We start from the raw sequence: 16,583 nt of genomic DNA on the forward strand, positions 1-16,583 counted from the left end.
GACAGATTTCATACTCATGATTCTTTATGAGGGTGTAGGGGCGGAGGTCTCTTCTGTAACTTCTTCAGGCTGACACTGGGTTGTTGGCCTGCCTAGCAGAGTAGAAATCTCTCCCTATCTGATCTAAAGCTTTGTAAGGACTGGTGGTCTCACTTTCAGGAAAGGACTGGAAACTCTGCATCATATTGGAATTGTTGTAACCTAGAGGACACAAACTTTATCAGAAGCTTGAGGAGACAAGGCCCAAAAATCAGAAGTAGAAATATAGCAACTAGGGGCTTAAGAAGGGTATAAACCAGGTAGTAGAGGGGAGTGCCTCCCACACTGTCCACCAAATATCTTGGCCTCCCCCTCTTTTGTTTCTCAATCTCACACTGTTCTTTTCTTTACATTCTCTGTCTCTGTCTCTTTTCTTATGGGCTCTCTCCCTCTCACATCCTCACTTCCTAGAACTCTTCCCAGTCTCACCTTCTAGTTCTCTCTCTCTAATCTTTGTCTCTCTCACTCATCCTCTTCTCCTGTATCCTCCTGTATCACTTTCTCATCCGATCTTTTTGTTTACTTTAGCCTCACTTTTTCATCACTAACCTGTATAGGGGCCGTGGGCTGTGGGCTACATGGGGTATGAAGGAGCACCAATATCTTAGGAGCCCGACAAATGCTTGTGGTTGTTTCACAGTTTCTGGGCAGAACTTATCACTGCTTCAGACATTACTCCGGTCTTACCCGACCAGATAACACTCAAGTGCTTGACCAACAAGCCAGGACCCTATATTTTTCCTTGTTTACTGCCCATCCCCGTGACTTTATGTAGGTGACTATCTCACCAACTGCAATCTGGTCCTGCACCCAATTTCTGGAGTTTTTTTTTTTTTTGGATATCTATAGAGCTTTGTCTTATGAAGATGATATTAACCATTTGTTGATTTTCAGTAATTTCAGGAGCTATGTCAGTGTGTCTCCAGCAGGCCCAAAAAATTCTTTCAAGAACTTCAGAGGGGCTTTCTTTAGGTCCCTGGATTACTTCATAAATTTTTGAGAGGTTTTTCTGTTTTTGTAAACCAGTTTTAAGGCCTATTATTAGGCACTTTCTATAATGCCTCAGCCGACTCATGTCCTCCTTTGAATACTAGTCCCACTCTGGATCAATTCCAGGGACTGCATTATTGGCTGGCAGTTTGTCAGGATTTTGGTGGTTTTCTTGGTCCAACAAATTTTCTATTTACTAAATGCTAATAGAAAAAAGATAAGAGTGGAAAGTCTTTTGCGTTTTGTTTGATTGGCTTTATGTGAAAAGTTCTCTAAAAGATAATTTTCAGGATTGTCTCATCTATTGTCTTTATCTCAGGGCTTAGTTGATGTGTCTTTGTGAGTCCTTGTGAGTCATTGCGAGCCCAGCTCCAGCTGGGTTACAGTCTCTATGCTCAGGGACAGGGAACACATCGATGATCAATACCTGGACTTACTTGAGCTCCTAGATGGTGGCCACTGTAGGCTTTTTAAACTCACGGTGCTGGCTTTCCACTGGATACCATCAGGTTCTTCACCAGGATCTTAAGTAAGAGCAAAGTTCTCACCAACTGCAGACTCAATGTACATCAATATTTTAGCCCAAGGCTTTTTTTTTTTCTTTTTTTTGCCTTTTAAGCGTGTAAGACAATAGAGGATAAGCTTTATTATGTCTATTACTATCCGGACTATCCCTTGCAATAGTGACCTAGCTCATGTACTTACTCTTGATAGTAACCAATCCACCCAATAAACCTGGTGTTTGTAAGCATGTTACAGTGTGTAACCAAGTAGCTTGTTGTCTAATTCTATGTGTTCTACTTTGCTTGTGTTATTTAACAAGAGGTATTTGTTACAGCACAGACTATCGTTTTCTTGGACCAATAAATAAAAATCTAAGGCTATTCTGTTATGTCATGTCACCTTGGCTTAATGAGGCCAGAGACCACTGTTGTGTTTCCATCCCACTAGGAACTTCGTCTGCTATTTGTCCCATAAAAAAAAAAAAATTTTTTTTTTGATTGATAAATTTCTTAAAGATTACTCCAATTCAAATATATTGTAAATAGGAGTTAAAATTACCCACTATACCCTGAGTGTTGGACCAATGGGCTTTTTTTTTTTTTTTTCTGACTCTTGTTTTACAATGGGTAACAAATTTAACATTACCTTTCTAATAACTACTGTGGATATCTAAAGATAATCTTGAAGTTCCCAAAGTGTACTATCTATGCATTTATCAGGAATTTGAACAAGAAATTGTCTACATAAATTCACTATCAGTTGGAAGGAGATCATCTAAACTAGTATAGGTGAATATATCACATAAAAAAATGTGTCTAGAAGGAACACACAAAGTTTGTCCAGAGAAAATGGACAATATAGAAAAACTTACATATGACAACTAAGTTTTCATTAGAGAATTAATGATTAGCAAGATAATACAAATAGCAGACGATTTTTTTTTTTTAAGATAATACAGGATGGACTTCTCCTTTTGGAGGTCTCCAGTTAATCTGTCCAAAACATACTTATGTTCTTCCTGAGGGCAAGCTGCCCCTCCTCAGTTTACCTATTAACAGTCATGGGTCACTTTCTCAGAAGCAGAAGCGGAATCTAAGACAAAATGGAGTCTGACTCATGAGATTGATCTCCTCTGAGAACCTGGTTTTCTTAAGATACGTAATTTTCTGTATAGCAAGAAGGTAAGAGTTTGATTATAAACATTAAAAAAAAAAATTTTTTTTTTTTACAAGTATTTTATACAACATTGTCTTGAAGACTGATTAAACTGATTACTGATTTACCCTAAACATAACTCTATTTACTTATCTTGGGAGTCAGTCTCTCAAAACAGACTGAATTCTTCTAAAAAAAAGTACAACACCCAGAGCAAAAATAGTCTTGTTAGTTTATTTGGACAATTGTTTACCTCAAAGTGGCTTCAGGAATTATTATTATTATTTTTTTAAAGCTTGAGGCTCAAAAGTACACCCAAAGGCGATGGCCTCTGTGGGTTGCTACAAGCTCTATGAAAGCCAGAAATCTGGATTCTGGAGAATTACATAGAACTCTCTCATGGTTTTCTCTTTTGGATCATGATCCTGTTAGAGAATCTTTGATAAAAAATGCTCAATTACTGTCTGTTTTTAAGATCTCAGACACCATACAGCAAATTAGGAGGTAGGATGGGAACACTAACATTAGGCCAATTGTCTGAAATAACCAATGAAACCATGACCCTAAGGTCTTTGAACCAAAGAAACAAATCTCATGAAGTGTTTGTTTCTGCATAAGCAGCATCAGTAACTGCTTTTCATGTGGATCGGCGACAACTACATTCTGCCAAGCTTAAGATTGTTAATTCAAGAGTTAAAATATCAGAACCCACTAGTTAGATAATTTTGGAGAAAAGAGGAATATGGTTTCTTATTTCCAGAAAGTAGGACCTTAAAGCATTTATTTCCAGAAAGAAAAGCCTTAAAAATCAGGAATATTCCCACATAAAACCCATGGTATCATATCGTCTACTCAGCCTTATGTAGTTAACTTCTGTCCCATGTGATACTGGGTCAACCGCAATCTGTGAACCCATCAGCATTTGCGTAAGAACTTTGGAAATTTTGATTGAGTCTAGTCACAGTCTCTTTCCTAAGTCCAATAAAGTCCATCTTTTTTGTTGTTGTTGTAGAGATATTCTGGTCAAATGTTTTCAGAAAATAAAAATTTATCTGTAGATGACAAAACTTATAAGAAAAAAACTTTTTTTTATGATTAATTTATAAACCTAATTCTTAATGGTGAAAGACCTGATAGAAATTAATTACAAGCACAACGCAAAGGCCAAATAAAATCAGTTAAAAAAAAAAAGTTTTAGAACCATATTTTTAAAGAACTTCACATGTAACACATAACAACCTTGAAACGTAACACCATATAGTCAGGATATATCAAGAATATACCAAGACCATCAAGTCTCCAAATACCTGAACAGCAACAAAAATAACTTCATGCATAAATGATGTGAATTCTCCAATCAAACTATTGGCTTTAATGGTGGTAGATTCAAAAATAAATGAATACATTTGCAACCAAGTTAGCAATTAAGATGACATATTATGCAGTTGTTGTCTAATATTAGGCAAAAACACAACAGGAAATACTAACATATAAATTTTAACCCAAAGAGAAAGAATCAGGCACTTCTCATGGTTTTAACAACACGTCCTATGTAATTTATAACATGTTAAATAAACCTTTTTCGCACTTTCTCTTTACAAAAATTTTCGTGGCTTTCAAACTTGTCAGGAGTTTATCATAAGTCACCACGAAACAACACTTTAGTTATTTAACCCAAAGATCTTAAAATAAAAACTTTAGCTTTTTTTCTTAAAGCCATGTGGCTCGGTTTCCCACTCAGGAATCTTATTCTAATGACAGACTGAACCTTTGTCTTTGAAGCAGATTCAATTTAACATCAATAAGTTACCTAAAAGATCTTAGAAATTATTTTAAGCCTGTATACCATAAAACATAACTAACTGAAATAAAATTTCTTTAAATATTCCAAATTTTCATTCGACTTTTACTATTTCCCATATTTTTCCAGTCTAATTGGCTTTGGAAATCACAAGGTTTCTGCTCAATTGACTAACTAAACATTCTCCAGGCCATTTCGTTGTGATTTCTATTTGACCTTGGCAGCTGAGGGCTGGGGGCTAAGGAGGACTGATTTTGCCCCACCATACCTACCTTATTTTTTTTTTTCTAAACAAAACATTGTGATTTATTACCATAGAATTTCATCTGTGCGAAGTCTGATTAAGAGTGTACACGTCATAGCTGAAACCTCAAGTCCCTATTTTTTGTTTCATGCTGTAGTCATGGCTCAAGGCAAATAACATAAGTGAGTACAAATAACTTCTTTAAGATCGTTTAAATATGTAATTTTGTTCATTTGAATGTAATAAGTTGTCTATAATTCTCCTGCCCCTATCCAGGTCACTTAACCTCAATATACTTATTGAAATCAGAAAAACCCTAAGTCAAAAAGCCACTTGCCATCGAGTCTATGCCGACTCATGTCAACCCCATGTGTGTCAGCATAGAAATGTATTCCATAGGGTTTTCAGTGGCTGATCTTTTGGAGGTAGATCTCCAGGCCATTTTTCTAAGGTGCCTCTGGGTGGACTTGAGCCACCAACCATTTGGTCAGAAGCCAAACACATTAACAGTTTGCACTACCGAGGGACTCCAAATCAAACGACATCTCTGCAAATAGTTTTGTAAAAGGAGACTAAGACAGGATGGACTCCAGATGTCAATTATAATCAAGATATACATGCTGTCAGATTTATATCAAGGAAACAGCTCATGCAGTTGTAGAGGATGGAAAGTCTCAAGTCCGTGGGTCAGGCTAGAGGCTTCTTCTGACTCATGTAGCTGCAGGGGCTGGTGAACCCAAGACCAGCAGCTCAGACATCAGACATAAGGCCTATGACTCACAGGCTGCGTAGGCTGATAAATCCTAAGATTGGCAGGTAAGCTGGTAGGCCATTGACTAACAGTCTGCAGAGGCTGACAAATCCTAAGATCAGCAGGTAAGCTGCTAGCTCAAGTCCCAAGAACCAGAGGTGAAACGAACAGGAGCCAGCTGAGAAGTTCATATCCTGGGGAAAGATGGCTTGTAGTTCTGAGATTTTGCTCTCTTGTTATCTTGTTCCAATGAAAGTAGAATAAGCCATTTCACACCTAATCTAAACAAATTCCCATAGGTTCTACTGTTGAAAGACAGAAGGGCGAGTTGCTATATTTTGTATAGAGAGCGTTGCGTCCGAAAGCCTTAGATACTGCTTTTTGTCCTTTAATTGATCTCCAATGTCCAAGTCCATAGGAGCCCAAACCCTGGTCATTTCACTTGACTGCACTTACTGGAGATCAAGTCAGATATGCATCCCCCACCCCTGCTACTCTGTCCCTCGAAGTGCTTGGTTGTATTCGGGAAACTTCTTAGCTTTTGGTTTAGTCCAGTTGTGCTGACTTCCCCTGTATTGTGTGTTGTCCTTCCCTTCACCTGAGATAATTCTTATCTACTACCTAGTTAGTGATTACCCCCTCCTCCCTCTCCACCCTCATAACCATCAAAGAATGTTTCCTTCTGTGTTTAAACTGTTTCTTGAGTTCCTATAATAGCGGTCTCATACAATATTTGTTGTTTTGTGACTGACTAATTTCACTCAGCATAATGCCTTCCAGATTCATCCATGTTATGAGATGTTTCCCAGGTTCATTGTTGTTCTTTATCTTTGCGTAGTATTCCATTGTGTGAATATACCATAATTTGTTTATCCATTTGTCTGTTGATGGGCACCTAGATTGTTTCCATCTTTTTGCTATCGCGACAGTGCTGCAATGAACATGGGTGTGTATATATCTGTTCGTGTAAAGGCTCTTATTTCTCTAGGATATATTCCAAGGAGTGGGATTGCTGGATCATATGGTACATTCTATTTCTAGTTTTTTAAGGAAGTGCCAAATCGATTTCCAATGTGGTTGTACCATTTTACATTCCCACCAGCAGTATATAAGTGTTCCAGTCTCTCCACAACCTCTCCAATATTTATTATTTTGTGCTTTTTGTATTATTGCTAGCCTTGTTGGGGTAAGATGGTATCTCATCGTAGTTCTGATTTGCATTTCTCTAATGGCTAATGATTGTGAGCATTTCTTCATGTATCTGTTAGCTGCCTGAATGTCTTCTTTGGTGAAGTGCTTGGTCATATCCTTTGCCCATTTTTTAATTGGGTTATTTGTCTTTTTGTTGTTGAGGTTTTGCAGTATCCTGTAGATTTTAGAGATTAGATTCTGATTGGATTTTGTAGCCAAAAATTTTTTCTGAATGAAGATTTTTTTTGTGGTTATAATTGTCCCTTGGTTAATTAATTTTTGTATGTTATGTGTGTGAGACTAAGATACTTGCTCTTTTAATTCATAGGTCTCTGCATGGGGAGCCTTATCTGGACCTGATATAGAGCCTGAGATCTTGGACTTCAAGTTGATAGAACTTTTAGGCGTATTGGGACAGGAGTGAATGTATTTTGCATGTGGGAGGGATGTGAATAACTGTGACTAAGAGGGAAGGCTGTGGTAGACTGAATTATTGGTTCAAATTTTTCACTACCCTGTAGTAGTGTGGAAGCCCTGGTGGCATAGTGGTTAATAACTATGCCTGCTAACCCAGAGGTCAGCAGTTCAAATCCACCAGGCACTCCTTGGAAACTCTATGGGGTGGTTCTACTCTGTCCTATAGGGTCGTTATGAGTTGGAAATGACTCGATGGCAATGGGTTTAATGGGTTTGGGTAGTAGTATTATACATACATTGAGGCCCTTCCTGATGTGACCTCATTATGAGCAGAGTGTATTTTCTCACTCTCTTGATTTTCGGTTTGGTCAAATGACTTTCTTTGGTCAATGGGATGTCAGTGGCTGTGACATGAGCAAAAGCATGAATGTTCTTGCATGTTGGATTTTCCCTTTGTGCTTCTGTGACCACTGTGAAAAGCACATGCCCTGGGTAGCACCCTTCAGTGTGGGCTCCAAATGGCATGTGTGAAACAGAGGTACTATGGTTGACCCTTGGGCCCTCAGCTTGAAGCAGAGCTTCCCCAGCTAACCTACAAACCCTCAACTTAGAGCAGCTCTATCCTTGCCCTGGAGTCCAGCCTAGCTCAGCTAAACTGTAACTGACTCACAGACCCCTGAAAAGGGAATAAATGTTTAAAATCACTGACTTTGGATGGGCTGTGCAATATTATTGTGGCAATAACTGACCTATATGGAGACTACTGCAATAATTCAGAGGAGATGATGGGAACTAGGACAGAGGTGGTAACACTGGAATAGTGAGAAGTGGTCATATTCTGGGTAGATTTTACTGCTAGAACCCACAGGTTTTGCTGAAAGATTGTATATAGGGTGTGAGAGAAAAAGAGGAGTTAAGGATGACTTCTAGGTTTTTGGCCTAAGGAACTAGAAGAATGCAATGGCCATTTTATGAAATGGGAAACACTGAGGAAACTGAAGATTTTGGGGGAAAATATCAGGAGTCCAGTTTGGGACCTGTTACATTTGAGATGTGTGTAGACATCCAAATAGGGATGTTAAGTAGGCAGCTGAATATACAAATTCATAGGTGGGGGGTGGGGTGAGGTATGGGAGGTCTAATTTGGAGATTTATATTGGGGAGTAATCAGTATGTGGATGGCTTTTAATGCCATGATACCAGATGATATCAATGAGTGTAGAAAAGGGGCCTAAGAACTGAGTCTGTAGGCACTTTAGCAGTTAGTGGTCAGGAGTTGAAGAGTTACCAACAAAAGACTGAGAAGGAGCAGCCAGAGAGACAAGACAAAAACCAAATAAGTGCTTATAAAGTGTTAAAAGCTTATAAAGTGTTACTCATACAAATTGTTGCTATGCTAATCACATCCATTCCATCCCAACTTTTCTTCTCCCTGTACAAAAATATCACCACTACTACTAGATGTGTGTGTGTGTGTGTGTGTGTGTGTGTGTGAAGTGACTATATGCAAACCAAACCAAAAAACAAAACCAAACCCAGTGCCATCCAGTCGATTCTGACTCATAGTGACCCTATAGGACAGAGTAGAACTGCCCCATAGAGTTTCCAAGGAGAGCCTGGCGGATTTGAACTACTGACCCTTTGGTTAGCAGCTGTAGCACTTAACCACTATGCCACCAGGGTTTCCACATATGGAAAGCACTGTGATAAATCACTTTACCTGTATACAGACAATTATTATTTTTTTATTCTGACTCATGGCGGCCCCATGCGTTACAGAGCAGAACTGCTCCATAACCAAAACCAAACCCACTGCCATCAAGTCCATTCCGACTCATAGTGACCCTGTAGTGACCCTATAGGACAGAGTAGAACTGCCCCATAGAGTTTCCAAGGAGCGCCTGGGGGATTCGAACTGCCAACCCTTCGGTTAGCAGCTGTAGCACTTAACCACTATGCCACCAAGGTTTCCAACTGCTCCATAGGCTTTTTTCTTTTTTTCAAAATTTTATTGTGCTTTAGGTGAACGTATACAGTGCAAACTAAGTTTCTCATTAAAAAAAAATTAATACACAAATTATTTTGTGACATTGTTTGCAATTCCCGCAATGTGTCAGCACTCTCCCCTTTTCCCTTTACACCCTGGGTTCCTGTGTCCATTTGTCCAGTTTTCCTGGCCCTTCCTGCCATCTCCTTTTTGCTTTTGGGCAGGTGTCACCCATTTGATCTTCTACACTTTATTGAACCAAGAAGCACATTCCTCACCTGTGTTATTATATAACGAAGGATTATTGAAAAACACAACTGGTATCTTTTTCTCTTTTGGCCTCCTTTCCAGGACAAGGAAGGTAAGTCTTTGCATTAATTCTGGGTCCTCTGATAATCCCCTAAGCAGGATGGCTTTGTTTAAAGAGGGAAGGGGTTGGAGGCTGGAGTTTTGAGTGGAATAGAAGAATGAACAGATGGAATCCTGGGGGAATGTTAATTTTTTTTTCCCTAAGCCTGAGGCGTGGGGGGGGGTGGTGGTGGAAATAAAGACTGGGGGATGGGGCCCAGTAGATATTAGAGACTTGTGTTTAGCTAGCACAAGTCTCTAGTGGCAGCAAGACCTTGGAAGAGGGATAACTGCCCAGACGTGAGTGGAGATTAGAGAATGTCGCAACCTTGAAAGCATTGGCATAAGTCATCTGCCATTGAGTGAAGAAGATTGCTTGGGTATACGCCTCTGTTGTAGAGGCTAACAAAGGTTCAGAGACAAGGAAGGGCAATAAGGCAACTGAAATAAAATTGGTTTGCAAAAAGAGCGCATCTGAGTCCAGGGCAAGGGTCTAATGCTTGTAAGAGAGCACTTGTAATGGCACACCATACGGCTGGTTTTAGATGTTCCTCAGGATGGAGCTACCCAGGGATGTAATTGAGCTTTGGGGAACAATGGCTGAGTGTGTGACTGTGAGCTAGAAGGGCTGTAATCTGAGAACCAAAGCATGAGTACCCACTGGGCTGCCCTCAGGGATCTGAACAAACCAAGCCATCACCTCTGTCTGCTGGACTATGCTACATCATCATAGTAGAAAATGTCAGCATTAATGAAATGATCAGATTCTGCTTTTCCTCCATTTTGTATTGGGGAGGAAACTGCACTCTTAGGTTTAAGATGTGAACCTCCAGTTTATTGAGCAATCAAGGGTGAAGAGGCTTCAAAAAGGAGGGACTAAACTTTCTAAAAATAAGACACGGGGCCTTGAATAGTTTCTTGAACAAAATAAAAGAGATAAGCCCTCCAAGTTTGTGAAATATGTATTACTATTTTTTTTATTAACTTTTATTGAGCTTCAAGTGAACGTTTACAAATCAAGTCAGACTGTCACATATAAGTTTATATACACCTTACTCCGTACTCCCACTTGCTCTCCCCCTAATGAGTCAGCCCTTCCAGTCTCTCCTTTCGTAACAATTTTGCCAGCTTCCAACTCTCTCTATCCTCCCATCCCCCCTCCAGACAGGAGATGCCAACACAGTCTCAAGTGTCCACCTGATACAATAGCTCACTCTTCATCAGCATCTTTCTCCCACCTACTGTCCTGTCCCTTTCATGTCTGATGAGTTGTTTTCGGGATGGTTCCTGTCCTGTGCCAACAGAAGGTTTGGGGACCATGACCGCCGGGATTCCTCTAGTCTCAGTCAGACCATTATGTATGGTCTTTTTATGAGAATTTGGGGTCTGCATCCCACTGATCTCCTGCTCCCTCAGGGGTTCTCTATTGTGCTCCCTGTCAGGGCAGTCATCGATTGTGGCGGGGCACCAACTAGTTCTTCTGGTCTCAGGATGATGTAAGTCTCTGGTTCATGTGGCCCTTTCTGTCTCTTGGGCTCTTAGTTGTCATGTGACCTTGGTGTTCTTCATTCTCCTTTGCTCCAGGTGGGTTGAGACCAATTGATGCATGTTAGATGGCTGCTTGTTAGCATTTAAGACCCCAGACGCCACATTGTGGGATGCAGAATGTTTTCATAATAGAATTACTTTGCCAATTGACTTAGAAGTCCCCGCAAACCATATTCCCCAGACCCCCGCGCTTGCTCCGCTGAGCTTTGAAGCATTCATTTTATCCCGGAAACTTCTTTGCTTTTGGTCCAGTCCAATTGAGCTGACCTTCCATGTATTGAGTATTGTCCTTCCCTTCACCTAAAGTAATTCTTATCTACTAATTAATCAGTAAAAAACCCTCTCCCTCCCTCCCTCCCTCCCCTCCTCGTAACCACAAAAGTATGTGTTCTTCTCAGTTTATACTATTTCTCAAGATCTTATAATAGTGGTCTTATACAATATTTGTCCTTTTGCCTCTGACTGATTTCGCTCAGCATAATGCCTTCCAGGTTCCTCCATGTTATGAAATGTTTCACAGATTTGTCACTGTTCTTTATCGATGCATAGTATTCCATTGTGTGAATATACCACAATTTATTTACCCATTCATCTGTTGATGGACACCTTGGTTGGTTCCAGCTTTTTGCTGTTGTAAACAGAGCTGCAATAAACATGGGTGTGCATATATCTGTTTGTGTGAAGGCTGTTGTATCTCTAGGGTATATTCCGAGGAGTGGGATTTCTGGGTTGTATGGTAGTTCTATTTCTGTTTAAGATAACGCCAGATAGATTTCCAAAGTGGTTGTACCATTTTACGTTCCCACCAGCAGTGTATAAGAGTTCCAATCTCTCCGCAGCCTCTCCAACATTTATTATTTTGTGTTTTTTGGATTAATGCCAGCCTTGTTGGAGTGAGATGGAATCTCATCGTAGTTTTAATTTGCATTTCTCTAATGGCTAATGATCGAGAGCATTTCCTCATGTATCTGTTAGCTGCCTGAATATCTTCTTTAGTGAAGTGTGTGTTCATATCCTTTGCCCACTTCTTGATTGAGTTGTTTGTCTTTTTGTGGTTGAGTTTTGACAGAATCATATAGATTTCAGAGATCAGGCGCTGATCGGAGATGTCATAGCTGAAAATTCTTTCCCAATCTGTAGGTGGTCTTTTTACTCTTTTGGTGAAGTCTTTAGATGAGCATAGGTGTTTGATTTTTAAGAGCTCCCAGTTATTTGGTTTCTCTTCGTCATTTTTGGTAATGTTTTGTATTCTGTTTATACCTTGTATTAGGGCTCCTAGGGTTGTCCCAATTTTTTCTTCCATGATCTTTATCGTTTTAGTCTTTATGTTTAGGTCTTTGATCCACTTGGAGTTAGTTTTTGTGCTTGGTTTGAGGTATGGGTCCTGTTTCCTTTTTTTGCAAATGGATATCCAGTTATGCCAGCACCATTTGTTAAAAAGACTGTCTTTTCCCCAATTAACTGACACTGGGCCTTTGTCAAATATCAGCTGCTCATATGTGGATGGATTTATATCTGGGTTCTCAATTCTGTTCCACTGGTCTATGTGCCTGTTGTTGTACCAATACCAGGCTGTTTTGACTACTGTGGCTGTATAATAGGTTCTGAAATCAGGTAGAGTGAGGCCTCCCATTTTCTTCTTCTTTTTCAGTAATGCTTTGCTTATCCGAGTCTTCTTTCCCTTCCATATGAAGTTGGTGATTTCTCTATCACCTTAAAAAATGACATTGGAATTTGGATCGGAAGTGCGTTAAATGTATAGATGGCTTTTGGTAGAATAGACATTTTTACTATGTTAAGTCTTCCTATCCATGAGCAAGGTATGTTTTTCCACTTAAGTATGTCCTTTTGAATTTCTTGTAGTAGAGCTTTGTAGTTTTCTTTGTATAGGTCTTTGACATCCTTGGTAAGATTTATTCCTAAGTATCTTATCTTCTTGGGGGCTACTGTGAATGGTATTGATTTGGTTATTTCCTCTTCGGTGTTCTTTTTGTTGATGTAGAGGAATCCAAGTGATTTTTGTATGTTTATCTTATAACCTGAGACTCTGCCAAACTCTTTTATCGGTTTCAGTAGTTTTCTGGAGGATTCCTTAGGGTTTTCTGTGTATAAGATCATGTCATCTGCAAATAGAGATAATTTTACTTCCTCCTTGCCAATCCGGATGCCCTTTATTTCTTTGTCTAGCCTAATTGCCCTGGCTAGGACTTCTAGCACGATGTTGAATAAGAGCGGTGATAAAGGGCATCCTTGTCTGGTTCCCATTCTCAAGGGAAATGCTTTCAGGTTCTCTCCATTTAGAGTGATGTTGGCTGTTGGCTTTGTATAGATGCCCTTTATTATGTTGAGGAATTTTCCTTCAATTCCTATTTTGGTGAGAGTTTTTATCATAAATGGGTGTTGGACTTTGTCAAATGCCTTTTCTGCATCAATTGATAAGATCATGTGGTTTTTGTCTTTTGTTTTATTTATGTGGTGGATTACATTAATGGTTTTTCTGATATTAAGCCAGCCTTGCATACCTGGGATAAATCCCACTTGATCGTGGTGAATTATTTTTTTGATGTGTTGTTGGATTCTATTGGCTAGAATTTTGTTGAGGATTTTTGCATCTATGTTTGTGAGGGATATAGGTCTGTAATTTTCTGTTTTTGTAATGTCTTTACCTGGTTTTGGTATCAGGGAGATGGTGGCTTCATAGAATGAGTTGGGTAGTATTCCGTCATTTTCTATGCTTTGGAATACCTTTAGTAGTAGTGGTGTTAACTCTTCTCTGAAAGTTTGGTAGAACTCTGCAGTGAAGCCGTCCGGGCCAGTACTTTTTTTGTTGGGAGTTTTTTGATTACCGTTTCAATCTCTTTTTTTGTTATGGGTCTATTTAGTTGTTCTACTTCTGAATGTGTTAGTTTAGGTAGGTAGTGTTTTTCCAGGAATTCATCCATTTCTTCTAGGTTTGCAAATTTGTTAGAGTACAATTTTTCATAATAATCTGAAATGATTCTTTTAATTTCATTTGGTTCTGTTGTGATGTGGTCCTTTTAATTTCTTATTCGGGTTATTTGTTTCCTTTCCTGTATTTCTTTAGTCAGTCTAGCCAAAGGTTTATCAATTTTGTTAATTTTTTCAAAGAACCAGCTTTTGGCTTTGTTAATTCTTTCAATTGTTTTTCTGTTCTCTAATTCATTTAGTTCAGCTCTAATTTTTATTATTTGTTTTCTTCTGGTGCCTGATGGATTCTTTTGTTGCTCACTTTCTATTTGTTCAAGTTGTAGGGACAGTTCTCTGATTTTGGCTCTTTCTTCTTTTTGTATGTGTGCATTTATCGATATAAATTGGCCTCTGAGCACTGCTTTTGCTGTGTCCCAGAGGTTTTGATAGGAAGTATTTTCTTTCTCGTTGCTTTCTATGAATTTCCTTATTCCCTCCTTGATGTCTTCTATAACCCAGTCTTTTTTCAGGAGGGTATTGTTCATTTTCCAAGTATTTGATTTCTTTTCCCTCGTTTTTCTGTTATTGATCTCTAGTTTTATTGCCTTGTGGTCTGAGAAGATGCTTTGTAATATTTCGATGTTTTGGACTCTGCAAAGGTTTGTTTTATGACCTAATATGTGGTCTATTCTAGAGAATGTTCCATGTGTGCTAGAAAAAAAAGTATATTTTTCAGCAGTTGGGTGGAGAGTTCTGTATAAGTCAATGAGGTCAAGTTGGTTGATTGTTGTAATTAGATCTTCCGTGTCTCTGTTGAGCTTCTTACTGGATGTCCTGTCCTTCTCCAAAAGTAGTGTGTTGAAGTCTCCTACTATAATTGTGGAGGTATCTATCTCGCTTTTCAATTCTGTTAAAATTTGATTTATGTATCTTGCAGCCCTGTCATTGGGTGCATAAATATTTAATATGGTTATGTCTTCCTGATCAATTGTCCCTTTTATCATTATATAGTGTCCTTCTTTATCCTTTGTGGTGGATTTAAGTCTAAAGTCTATTTTGTCAGAAATTAATATTGCTACTCCTCTTCTTTTTTGCTTGTTGTTTGCTTGATATACTTTTTTCCATCCTTTGAGTTTTAGTTTGTTTGTGTCTCTAAGTCTAAGGTGTGTCTCTTGTAGGCAGCATATAGATGGATCGTGTTTCTTTATCCAGTCTATGACTCTCTGTCTCTTTATTGGTGCATTTAGTCCATTTACATTCAGGGTAATTATAGATAAATAAGTTTTTAGTGCTGTCATTTTGATGCCTTTTTATGTGTGTTGTTGACAATTTCATTTTTCCACATACTTTTTTGTGCTGAGGCGTTTTAGATGCTCATCTTCATAGTGCTTGACTTTATGTTAGTTGAGTCGTTACGTTTTTCTTGGTTTTTATCTTGAGTTATAGAGTTGTTATACCTTTTTGTGGTTACCTTATTATTTACTCCTATTTTTCTAAGTAAAAACCTAACTTGTATTGTTCTATATCGCCTTGTATCACTCTCCATATGGCAGTTCAATGCCTCCTGTATTTAGTCCCTCTTTTTGATTATTGTGATCTTTTACCTATTGACTTCCATGATTCCCTGTTATGTGTATTTTTTTTTTTAAATTAATCTTAATTTGTTTGTTTTTGTGATTTCCCTATTTGAGTTGATATCAGGACGATCTGTTTTGTGACCTTGTGTTGTGCTGATATCTGATATTATTGGTTCTCTGACCAAACAATATCCTTTAGTATTTCTTGTAGCTTTGGTTTGGTTTTTGCAAATTCTCTAAACTTGTGTTTGTAAATATCTTAATTTCGCCTTCATATTTCAGAGAGAGTTTTGCTGGATATATGATCCTTGGTTGGCAGTTTTTCTCCTTCAGTGTTCTGTATATGTCGTCCCATTCCCTTCTTGCCTGCATGGTTTCTGCTGAGTAGTCAGAACATATTCTTATTGATTCTCCCTTGAAGGAAACCTTTCTTTTCTCCCTGGCTGCTTTTAAAATTTTCTGTTTATCTTTGGTTTTGGTGAGTTTGATGATAATATGTCTTGGTGTTTTTCTTTTTGGATCAATCTTAAATGGGGTTCGATGAGCATCTTGGATAGCTATCCTTTCGTCTTTCATGATGTCAGGGAAGTTTTCTGTCAGGAGTTCTTCAACTATTTTCTCTGTGTTTTCTGTCCCCCCTCCCTGTTCTGGGACTCCAATCACCCGCAGGTTATCCTTCTTGATAGAGTCCCACATAATTCTTAGGGTTTCTTCATTTTTTTAAATTCTTTTATCTGATTTTTTTTCAGCTATGTTGGTGTTGATTCCCTGGTCCTCCAGATGTCCCAGTCTGCATTCTAATTGCTCGAGTCTGCTCCTCTGACTTCCTAGTGTGTTGTCTAATTCTGTTATTTTATTGTTAATCTTTTGGATTTCTACATGTTGTCTCTCTATGGATTCTTGCAACTTATTAATTTTTCCACTATGTTCTTGAATAATCTTTTTGAGTTCTTCAACAGTTTTATCAGTGTGTTCCTTGGCTTTTTCTGCAGATATCCTAATTTCATTTTTTGATATCATTAAGCATTCTGTAAATTAGTTTTTTATATTCTGTATCTGATAATTCCAAGATTGTATCTTCATTTGGGAAAGATTTTGATTCT

At 38.6% G+C, this 16,583-nt stretch overlaps 1 protein-coding gene across 2 annotated transcripts in view; it reads left to right on the forward strand.

The window, feature by feature from the left end:
* The window catches only part of SIAE (sialic acid acetylesterase), a 112,151-nt gene that overhangs the window by 11,084 nt on the left and 84,484 nt on the right, over window positions 1–16,583 (forward strand). Inside the window, exon 2 of one of the 2 annotated variants that reach the window (XM_023557096.2) lies at window positions 9,304–9,440. The exons of the other annotated variant lie outside the window; for it this stretch is intronic. The gene's annotated coding sequence lies outside the window, so the exon portion shown is untranslated. The remainder of the gene's footprint in view (window positions 1–9,303; window positions 9,441–16,583) is intronic. 2 annotated transcript variants of the gene reach the window in all.

The sequence above is a fragment of the Loxodonta africana genome, chromosome 15, assembly GCF_030014295.1.
Source record: "Loxodonta africana isolate mLoxAfr1 chromosome 15, mLoxAfr1.hap2, whole genome shotgun sequence".
In the NCBI taxonomy this organism is placed as follows: Eukaryota; Metazoa; Chordata; class Mammalia; order Proboscidea; family Elephantidae; genus Loxodonta; species Loxodonta africana.